This window comes from Silene latifolia, chromosome Y (assembly GCF_048544455.1).
Source record: "Silene latifolia isolate original U9 population chromosome Y, ASM4854445v1, whole genome shotgun sequence".
Classification (NCBI taxonomy): Eukaryota; Viridiplantae; Streptophyta; class Magnoliopsida; order Caryophyllales; family Caryophyllaceae; genus Silene; species Silene latifolia.
In genome coordinates this window covers 287,264,298-287,275,683 of record NC_133538.1, presented here as the reverse complement: position 1 = coordinate 287,275,683, position 11,386 = coordinate 287,264,298, and the positions used below count along the sequence as shown (strand labels likewise).

Genomic DNA, 11,386 nt, shown 5'->3' with positions numbered 1-11,386 from the left:
TTTACAAAATAAAATAAAGCATTCTGTAGACGCGCAACCAGATATCTATAAGGCACGACTAGTGGCAAAAGGTTTCACTCAAGTGCACGGATTGCATTATGATGATATTTTTTCACCTATAGTCATGCTACGTTCAATTCGGATAATCTTAGCGATTGCCGCATTTCATGACTATGAAATTTGGCAAATGGATGTGAAAACCGCCTTCTTAAACGGTTATTTGGAGGAAGAGTTGTACATGGTGCAACCCGAAGGTTTCATAGATCGTGAACATCCTAAGAAAGTATGCAAGCTTAAGCGTTCCATTTATGGACTTAAGCAAGCTTCTCGGAGTTGGAATCATCGTTTCGACCAGGTGATAAAAGAGTATGGTTTCACTCGATCGGTCGAGGAACCATGCTTATATATCAAGTCGAGTGGGAGCAAGATTGTTTTCTTGATATTGTATGTCGATGACATACTCTTGATTGGGAATGACATTCCTCTCTTATCTTCGGTTAAAGGATGGTTGAAGAACCATTTCCAGATGAAAGATCTGGGTGAGGCACAACTCATTTTGGGAATCCGTATCTACAGAGATAGATCACGACGGATGTTATCACTGAGTCAGGAGTCTTATTTGGATAAGATTCTTGCAAGGTTCAGCATGACCAACTCCAAGAAGGGGAACCTTCCAATGACGTCTGGGATGCAGTTGAGCAAGTCTCAGTCACCCACGACGCATGAAGAGGTCGAACGCATGAGTCGTATCCCTTATGCATCTGCAATAGGATCGATCATGTATGCCATGATATGCACACGTCCAAACGTGGCATATGCATTGAGTATGACGAGTCGGTACCAAGGCAATCCAGGTGAAACACACTGGATAGTCATAAAAACATCCTCAAGTACCTACGGAGGACTAAGGATTGGGTATTGACTTATGGAGGAGATACTAAGCAATGCGCACCTCGGTTACATGCAGATGCTAGCTTCCAAACGGATCGAGATGACTCTAAATCTCAAACCGGGTTCGTCTTTACTCTTAATGGTGCCGCGTCACCGAAGAGTTCCAAACAAAGTGTTGTAGCAGATTCTACTACTGAATCCGAGTACTATGCCGCTTCGGAAGCAGCTAAGGGAGCTATATGGATGCGTCAATTCTTACAAGAACTTACGATAGTTCCTAGTTTGAATGACCCGATCACCATCCATTGTGACAATAGAGGTGCCATCTTCCAGGCTAAGGAGCCAAAGTCTAGCAACAAGTCTAGACATGTACATCGGAAAGCTCACCTGATCCGTGATTACGTGGAGCAAGAGGAGATAGTGATTGACAAGATAGCTTCGGATGATAACATCGCGGATCCTTTCACTAAACCGTTGAATTATGATAAGCATGAAGGGCACGTTATTTAGATGCATTAACGATGTAGCGGGCGACTAGGAAAGTATAGGATGGAATTGGAGTTATTGAGCGCGAGCATTAGAAGTATTAACGTACTATCTAACCTTGGGATGAGTCTTGGGTGAGGCCTAGACTCCGCACATGATTTCATTCCTATTGCAGGAATGATAATGTTAACGTAAAAGCGATATTTCAGTTTAAGATTAGGAACTCGATCGAGTACATGGAGCGACTCGATCGAGTCACACTTACTCGACCGAGTACCCAGTTGACTCGACTGAGTAGCGCTTACTCGATCGAGTTCGCCCGAAACTCGACCGAGCGCCTAAAAACAGCGGTGGACTCGTGACACACCCGACGACTCCTTAAACCATAATTTTGGTCTTTACATACATATGTTTACATTACACTCTCTCAAACACTTCTCTTAATTTTTTTAGCTATAGCATAAGCAATCCTACTAAATTACTTCTCTTAAAATTATTCCTCATAAATCGTAATCTTGGTGATTTTCCGGTACTATTCCGTCTCAAACCTCGGATTAATTCTTGCTTTGCTACTCATCTTTCTTTCAGTTTCCAAGGTAATGTTTCTAGATTTCATACACTATTTTGGACATTTGAGTTGCTATTTAATCTGAAATTTTGGGAAACTTTTGACTTGGAATCATACATTCAAGTTTTAATTATGATGAAAACCCGTCTTATTTACAATTCTTGAGAACGGGATGGTTGATTCTTTCCCCAAATCCCATTTGGTCAATACGAAATTTCTAGGGTTACCCCAAAAGATTTGACCTTTCTTGCTTTAATCCGTCTTACGATGTCTTTAAAGTTCGATTTAAGTTGATATTATCCGCCATAATGAAGAACCTTGCGAGTTTAATCCCTAAAAAATCCGTCTTAAAATCGTAATTTTATACACCAAAGTTGAGGAGTTGTTTTGCTTATTTTGAAACCGAGTTCATGTAAACCGTCTTTTCAGCAATGCCGAGAGAAAAAAGGACCAACAAGAGAGCGAGAGCAACACCGACTGGTGAGCAGGGTTTGTCCAGCCGAGAGCCACTAGTGCCGATGGTCGCGGAGTACCCCATGGTTGAGTTTGAGGACTTTAATCAACAGACCGCTTTCCTTGATCTTATGGAGCTTTCCATGAAGGCAAACCGGTGTGTGGATACGGACATACTTGAGGATTTGGGGATTGAGATTGATGTCCATCACATCTTCGAAGTAATAGGAAATGTTGGGTTGTATCGGCTTCGCAAGAAGTCGTACGCCTTTCTTACCATCGAATTTCCTAGCTATTACAATTATGATGTGGAGAATGAGGTTGTTAGTTTCTGTCTACTGAACAATTCTTATACTGCGACTGTGGATGAGATGGCTGAGTATTTGGGACTGAAGAAAGCGTCGGAAGGTGAGCTAGATGATGTGACTGTTGATAATAAGGCGACCCGATTCTTGCCTCTGTTTACGGGTAGGGCTTCCCCGAGGGTTAGTGCTATGTTAATCAACGACGTCCATAATGTGACTCTGAGGATCTTCCTTCGCATAATGACTTGTTTGCTCTATGGTCAGAAGGATATGAGTAAGCATAACTCACATGAGGTATTGCTGTTAGCTTCTTATCTTAACCCTTTTCGGGAGGAACCCTTTTACTTTTGTGCTAGCCTAGCCCAAATGGCCATACATCCGCAATCGGTCCCTTAACTGTGGTGCAATATATTGTGACCCTATTAGCTGTGGAATTAGCTAATTTTGAACCCACATCCGACCTTTAGGCTTTGACAAAGGAAGTACCTTTGATAGATGGGCACTACTTGATCCACATCAAGTGGCTTAGGAAGTTGGATTATGATAAGTGGGCTTGGAGGTTTAAGGGTAGAAAGTGGATGGTTTTGCCGGATGCAGCTAATCTTTGGACTACTAATCATTTTGAGAATGTGGATCCTGATAGTGAGATACCTGAGCTCCCACCTCAGTCTTACCTGGTTCCTAACCGAGGTCTCATTGAGATGGAAGAACCTAGAGTGGCTAGGGGTCGTGCCGTTACCCCACCCGAGTTGGAGGTCCATGAGAAATTGGTACCACCCTTTTCTCAGGAGCACTCCTAGTACCCTCAGGCCCATATAACCCGTACTCTCAGTACCCACAATACCCCTATGTTCATGACCCGCAGATGCAGGTAGAGGAGCTCACATATTGCCTCAACCATAACTTGACCATTCGGAATATATATGAGATGACACACCTTCAGGGCATAGGGCAGAAGTGTACAGCCTAGCTGGTGGAGGGGAGTCGGGGATGATACAGGACTACAGGAGTCTTTGCTAACTATGGAGTTGACCCAGCTGCTTGGGGAACCACGATTAGCCTCGATGATGGGTGCTTATTTGAACCTTTGGGAGTGAACTGGGGATGTCAAACTTGGCCAGAGGAGGAGTTTCTAGGTGGTGGCGCGCCGATGGGGGATGATACAGGTGTGGGCACATCTGGCACAGCAGCGGAGCCGATGGAGCAGGAACGGAAGAACGAAATGATGAGGATGACGGGCAGTGATGTTGAGAATTTTATAGTCATTTTGTTCTAAATTCAGGTTGGGTTGGTTTGAACTAGTAGTGTCGGAACATCGTACTTCTTTTCATTGACCACAAGGCCGAAACTATTTTCTACTCCTTGGGTTTGGTCGACGCTATTTTATTTAGACATGTTATGCAGGTGGTGATTCGATTGTTGAGCATCGAGTTGTGGAGAACTTTCTGATATGTGATTACTCGGTCGAGTAAGACAGGCACTCGACCGAGTAGCTTCTACTTGACCGAGTGTCTAGCTATACTCGGTCGAGTGACCTGGAAATGGGTGATATTTTGTTTTGTGTAAGTGTCGTGATTTCATTAAACTTTAATTGCTTGGTTTTACGTCGTTTGAGCCTTTTCGTGTGGATGTATGCGTCATGATAATCTATCTTTTATACTGTGAGAATGGTGACAAGGTGGATAAAGTGAAGTATTTGCCAATAAGATTGATGCGTGTTATTTACACAGGTTATGTTTGATATTGATCATCTCTAAGTTCTTTTTTGTGTGTATTGACTTTTGTGTACCCTTTTTTTTACATATGTTATTAATTTGACTTTCTTATTAATATTTAACTGCATAGCATTAATCAAACCTTTACCGAGTCTTGAATTTTATACTCCCTCTGTCCCAGTCATTTGTTGTCTTTTTCCATTTTGAGGTGTCTCAATCATTTGTTATCCTTTCTATTTTAGGATTGCATTTGATGAACAATTTGATCATTCATACTCAATTTTATCCACATGTCATTTAGTAATTGGTCATTTCCTCTTTTCTTGGTCTTTGTGCCAAAACGAAAGGACAACAAATGACCGTGACGGAGGGAGTAATACGTAAATATACCAAGATCTGTAATGGCGGTTCATTCTAATCCGTTGTTGCGATCAGTGGTCAACAGTACACGTTAGGATGCATGTATATGACAAACTGGTCCGCTTGGCACACACTTTAATGCATCACTCCATTTGTCGTCCTTAAGTGTTGCATGAATATATTAATCTTATTGTTAGTTGCTTTACTTGTCAGCGTTTGCTAGGGAAGTGAACTTCGGGGATGAAGTTCCTTTAAGGGAGGGTAGACTTTGTCTTGGTTGTTTTGGTTATGAATACAAAAGATGTGTATGTGTATATGTATGGTTGCAGTTATATTAGTAGTTATAGTTATGTTGTAATGGTAGTGGTCATGTTGAGAACGTGCTTGTCAGCGAGTATGAGTTATAACCTTTTAACATGGTTAATTATGAGTATAACTTTTTGACGCGGCGATACTTATTTTGCTATTTCACGTTATTTATGGTGTTGGGCGAACTTCGGGGACGAAGTTCTATTTAAGGGGGGAGATTGTAATACCCGCCTTTTTAGGGGACCTAGCGGAGGACCTCCTATGTCTAAGGGACCTTCTGGGAGACAATACTATAGGCTTTGTTGCAAGCCAGACCTAGTTACTCAACCTAGTGAAGATTACTCGGCCGAGTATGTCAGATACTCGACCGATTAAGGCCTAGTCGATCGAGTTGTGGGGACACTCGACCGAGTAGCGTTGATTTAGCAGTTATTTTAGAATCGTGAGTCGGGATTTATAACGTTGGTTAAGGTAGAGTTTTCACTCGTACTCCGACCACCTCTTCCCCACAGACGAGATCCCCCACTATAGCTAGACCCTCCAGAATAAGTTATAGCCTGGTTGTGGTTACCACACTTGTAGCTCGATTGCCCCCCCTCTCACTCTCAGCTTTCCTCTTCTCACTTCCCTTTTCCTTACCCTCCTTGGCCATATCAACCAACCGCTCCGCATGCCCCGCTCTCTCACAGACTTCCTTTAGATCCGAAATCACCCGAGTTGGTAGCTTCTCCATAATCGTCAGCGATAGTCCTCTCTCAAAGTGGAGAGCCAGACTCAGTTGACTCAACTGCATGTCCTCAGCATAGTTCGACAGTTCATTGAACTTGTGATAATAGTCAGCCACGGTCATGCTATCAGTCATAATAAAAGTGTCAAACTCGGCCCTCAACCTGCTACGGATATGCTCCAGAACGAAGTGGTTCCTTATCGCCTTCTTAAACACTGCCCAAGGAATTGCAGGTTTACGAAGGTTCCTATAGTATGCTCGTAATCATCTCTCAGATAGAATGCAGCTTGTTCTACTTTCATATCTTCCGGACAATGAACAACCTCCAACACACTCTCCATTTCCCGGTGTCAGTTGTCGAGCAGTTTGGGCTCAAATGTGCCCTCAAAGGTGGGAGGGTTAAAGCGGGAATGGCGGTGCTCAACGGGATGCATCCACCGCTGTTTCCTTCCCTTTCCCCACATTCTTTAGAGCCTCAGTGAGCGCCTCTTGCTGCTCGATCATCCTAGAGATTTCATCTAGGCTCATCTCAGAAGCCTGGATATAAGCAACATATCTCTTTGGCGGCATTTTTGAGTTTCAATAACCAAGACAAACATAAGCACGTAGCCTACGGCTCAAAACAAATATCACATTCGCCAAAGAGGTACTCGGTCGAGTACAAGGAGGTACTCGGTCGAGTACGAACTACTCGTTCGAGTATACTGACTACTCGGCCGACTACTCTGACTTAAGAAGGTGATCTAAAATGCACATAAAGCATATCGATCGAGTACCTTAGGTACTCGGTCGAGTACGCCCCACTCGGTCGAGTACTGCCTCTACTCGGCCGAGTGGTCATATTCCAGTAGCTACTGCCAAGTTCACAAATACCCTCACTCGGTCGAGCGCCAGGTTACTCGGTCGAGTACCCTCTACTCGGTCAAGTACCTACCACACTCGGTCGAATCATGCCAAGACGACTCCCAACACATTCCCAATAAGTATATAAATGAAACCAACATGCTATTCACATATTCCTATAACCAAATACGACCAAAACGTAAACAATCAAACATACAACAGGCCTTGCTATCTCACATCAATTACTCTACACCATGTTCATCCAATTCATACCATGCTATCTCCAACCACAACATGCACATCCACTCTTTTCACAAATATATATAAACACAAACATGCATCGATCCCCCCAAGACATACCCTGTAGTGGCCGGCTCGAAGTTATGAGGGCCTTATTACGGTTTTAGGACGTCTCCCAAACCTTTGCGGTAGCTCCAAACAACTCCTACCCGGGTTCATTTTATTTAGACACCATATGTTCATTTGGTTCATTGGTTTTAGGTTCCAAAATCGTCGCTCTGATACCACTTTCTAACACCCCCATCTACCAAGGTGCCTTACTAATGCCTACCATAACAAATGGGACAGCTACCATCTCGGTTGCCCGAGGTAGTACATATCAAAGATACCATAATGAAACATTTAATATTATAAAGTAAACTTTAACAAGGTTAGAAGTTCCAAAACAAAACTCCAAAACTGAAAAGTGAATACAACTGTCATAAAAACAAAGTGTACTAGCTAACAGCGGAAGCTATGATAACAACTAGACTCAGCGACATCCCATCCGTCTCGCGAGAGCTCAAGCAAACACAACCTACTAGATATCTACTCACCATACCCCAATGGATCACCACAGGTTTTCCAACAACAGAAAAAGGGTCAGTCAACTATACAATAAAACATGCTTTAACAACACAATAATAACCAACCAATCTCAATCTTGTAACAGTATAACTCCAACCTCTAAGTATCATTATCTGAGCCATAGCCCAGATCTGCCAGGTAATCCATCGCAACAGATTACCCACACCACCAGTAGGAGACCGTAGCCTTGCCACCTAAGCCCCACTCATCGTAACCAGCAATCCAGATCATTAATGTGCACATTCCCCTTGTGACGGGAGCCACAAGGGGAAAACATGGGAGTGGAGACCATCTCCCGACAATGGCTTCACAATTAACAACAATAGTACCAAAACAACCAATCTCCACAATAATATCAACAATAAGAACCACACAATAATTCAACATTAAACCAACCGTACAAAGACTGAGTAGGGAAACCCTACCTTATTCGAAATTCCGCAATCAATCACACAGTAATCACGCAAGCTAGAATTGCTCCTATACAAAATCTCCACCTAACATACATACACAAAAATTCTAGTATCAAGATCAACCTTAATTAACCCATTCCCCCTAATTACTCGGATCAGGGTTTAATTCAATCTTAAACAAAGCCTATTAAACTAATTAGCGATAACAAGTACTTACAAATGCGGTAAAACACGGAACTACGAACTCCAAATGCTTAAGATTCCATCCACAAGATGCAAGGATATTATTAGGATGATTAAGGAAGAGATTAGAAACGTTTTAAGTTTCAGAAAATGATTAACGACGTTTTTAACAAATATATATAACTCCCTTATCATCCTAATCAATCTACGGAAATTAACCCGTCAAAGCGGTTACTCAGTCGAGTACGCCCTACTCGACCGAGTTCCTCCCAACTAGGGCGAGTGCACCCAAAATAGTAGTGTAACACCCCGTAATTTCGGACCGTTATTATATTGCGAAAGTAATTTATTAATCAAGTTGAATTTAATATTAATGTATTTGAAGTAATAATAATTCAATGAAATATAATTCTATTATATTTTGAAGCAAAGTATTTATTTTGATAGTTTCGAAATGTTTAAAAATAGTTTAAACCATGTAAAAACCTTTTATTTCGAAATAAGGGCATATCGGGAAAAATGGCAATTCTTTTGAAAATTGAGTAAACGATTTTGGAAATGGGTCATATGAGTACTCAATCTTCTTGTAATCTCGTGTTTAAGAACTTTGGCGTTGTCAGAATTTGCGTTTGACAAACGGTTCTAATTATCGTCGAAACGAGCCAAAACCGACTAATAAAATTCCGCCAAAAAAACCCGTCTCCCCTTCCCTTTCCACGGCACCCCCCTTCCTCCTCCTTTCCTTTACATTTTTCTTTTCCAACTTCATCTCCCTTGAATGTTCTAAAGCATTCTAAACATAAACCACCATTTTCATACTTTTCTAAGCTAATTTTCATCGTAATTTACTCGTTTCTACTCCAAATTTCATAAGGATTACATATTTGGAATCCTCTCTTCATTTCCAACATCCTAGTATGTTCTAAATTTATTTGCCCTAAATTTATTTTGTCCACCATTTTTAGGGTTTTGATTATTAGTGCTTATAATTGTGTTTTTATTGTTTATTTAGGTGAAGATTTAGAAGACGAGTTTGGAGACTCGTATATAGTTGAAGATAGTGGCTAGATTGCATATTAGGGTTTGGTGTTCAAGGTGCTAATTGCTCATTTTGTTGCTAAAGGTAACATATTTCGAGTTACTCGACGATTAAATGTCACATTCTTTGTTTTTGTATGATTTTGTGAATGTTATTTGAGTGGTTTATTTCACATGAAAATATGTGTTAAATTCATGTCTTTTGTATGTTTAAGTTCACATATTAGTATGGAAATGAGATGGGAATGATTAATTGATGCTTAAAACGATGTTAAAATGAACAAAAACGGAGAAACGGAGAAGAGGGGGTGGCGGCCTAGCAGGCCCGGCAGGCCCACGGAAGGCCCTGGGTTGGCCCGGGTCGGCCCGTTGCTTGTTTCGCGGTTTTTCATGCGTTGTTCGTCGTTTCGGGTTTATTAATGTTATATTTAGTATAAGTAACATATGGGTAATCATTTGAAATGAATCATGTTAGTAGTAAATATAAGGTTGATGGTAAAATTATGTTTATATTGGTAGTTGCACATGTTAGGATAGGTTATGATATGAAATTGTAATGAATAGGCTTAAAATGAATTTTATAGCGATAATTGTAATGTTTGGATGATTATGCCGAAAACTGAGCCTTAGTCCCTTTGACTGAATCGATGTCGATCAATTGTGTGATTGGTCACCGCGATTGAACCCGCACTCGCCGCAGATCAGACCGGGGTTGCGGGTAAAAATTCGGTTGAATGCAAATTATTGTGAAAAATGGATAATTGGCCTTATTCTTGTTTTAGGCCATTTATTATGTTTTTAGTTCACATGTGTTTTTGGTTGAATTGAATGGTTTCTTATATTGTAGAAACGGCCTTAAATTCCCTGAAACCTTTAATATTGTTAATATTGCTTGAAATGGAATTGGTATTGAATACTTCTTGCAGGTTGTTGTGTTTGTCATAGATAGGTCTTTATAGTCTTTGACGAGTATATGTTCACTGCTTAATAGCCTTTGTGTTCCTGACTTGGTGGGTTTATATCCAAGTTGGGGCATGACCTCGTTACTTATTTTGAGGGTAAGTGGTCAGCTTAAGTACTAGCCAACCCTTTGGTGGACTCCTTAGGTTACTCACTTTGTTTTAAAAAAATTGTGGGTCTTGGGTGCGGTGGTGTGTATCCGCATGTCTAGGTCTCATGATTTAGGACTAGGGTTGTGTTGTGTCTTGGCCATGTTTTGATAGAACCCCTGAGCCAAGATACCGGTTCGATTACCTTCCCTACCTCGTGGTATAGACTCGAGTTCTGAGAGTGACTATTGACGGTGCTAAGAACTTATGCATGTCTTTGATATATTGCCCTTTCTTGTATGGTGATTTTATGAATTGTAATAGGTGAGATGCAAGCGGTTACAATTGATAAAGTTTGATTATCGCTTGTTATATGTTTCACATGATAGTTTAATTTGGTCATTTAGTGTTCATATGTTAGAATATTCGATAATTAGTTTATTTATGATGTTGTTTACATGTTACATTACATGTTACATTAAATATGACATTTCGTGGCTGGGAGGACTCGAAGTTACTCCCCACTGAATTGTGGCTTTCGTGTTTGTATAAAATGCGATTGACAGCTTGATGATGATTAGATGGGGTACACAGACGAGCTAGTGAGCAAAAGAACCTTGGACTTAGTTTGGTTATATTTTGTAGTAAACCTTTAAACATATGGTTGTGTTAATATTTTGGAGGGACATATGTCTCCTTCTTTTACTTTGGTTTGTATCACTTTATTCTCACGACTTAGTATTGTTATGTAAATTAGTTTATTAGTTTTTGCAGGTTTTGGCACTCTTCATTTGGGAATGTTTGTGAATGGTTTAGAAAAGTTTTAAAAATTACAGGTTTTATCTAGTTGAACCAATTACAAACATATCCTGTCAGTTTTTCTGTAGAATTTACGTGTTTATTTAATGCTAAAAATGAGGGTGTCACAAGTAGCCTGTCTAAAGGCACTCAACGACCCACTCGGCCGAGTACAGCCTACTCGACCGAGTGTAATGTGACCAGAATTCTGTGGAATTACATATACTTATTCATATTGACTATCTTATATTGTGTGTGTGTGTGTGTGTGTGTGTGTGTGTGTGTGTGTGTGTGTGTGTGTGTGTGTGTGTGTAGGATTGGGATCATGTAAGTATGAGTCATATAATTGAGGATTGAGGATTAATACCATCCGTTAGATCT

The 11,386-nt window shown here is 40.8% G+C and overlaps 1 long non-coding RNA gene across 1 annotated transcript; it reads left to right on the top strand.

Moving 5' to 3' along the window:
* The first annotated feature begins 1,821 nt into the window (after positions 1–1,821).
* LOC141633994 (uncharacterized) lies at positions 1,822–4,444 on the top strand. The gene is made up of 2 exons (XR_012538742.1): positions 1,822–1,973; positions 2,375–4,444. It is a non-coding gene; the product is annotated as an uncharacterized LOC141633994 (long non-coding RNA).
* The last annotated feature ends 6,942 nt before the right edge of the window (positions 4,445–11,386 follow it).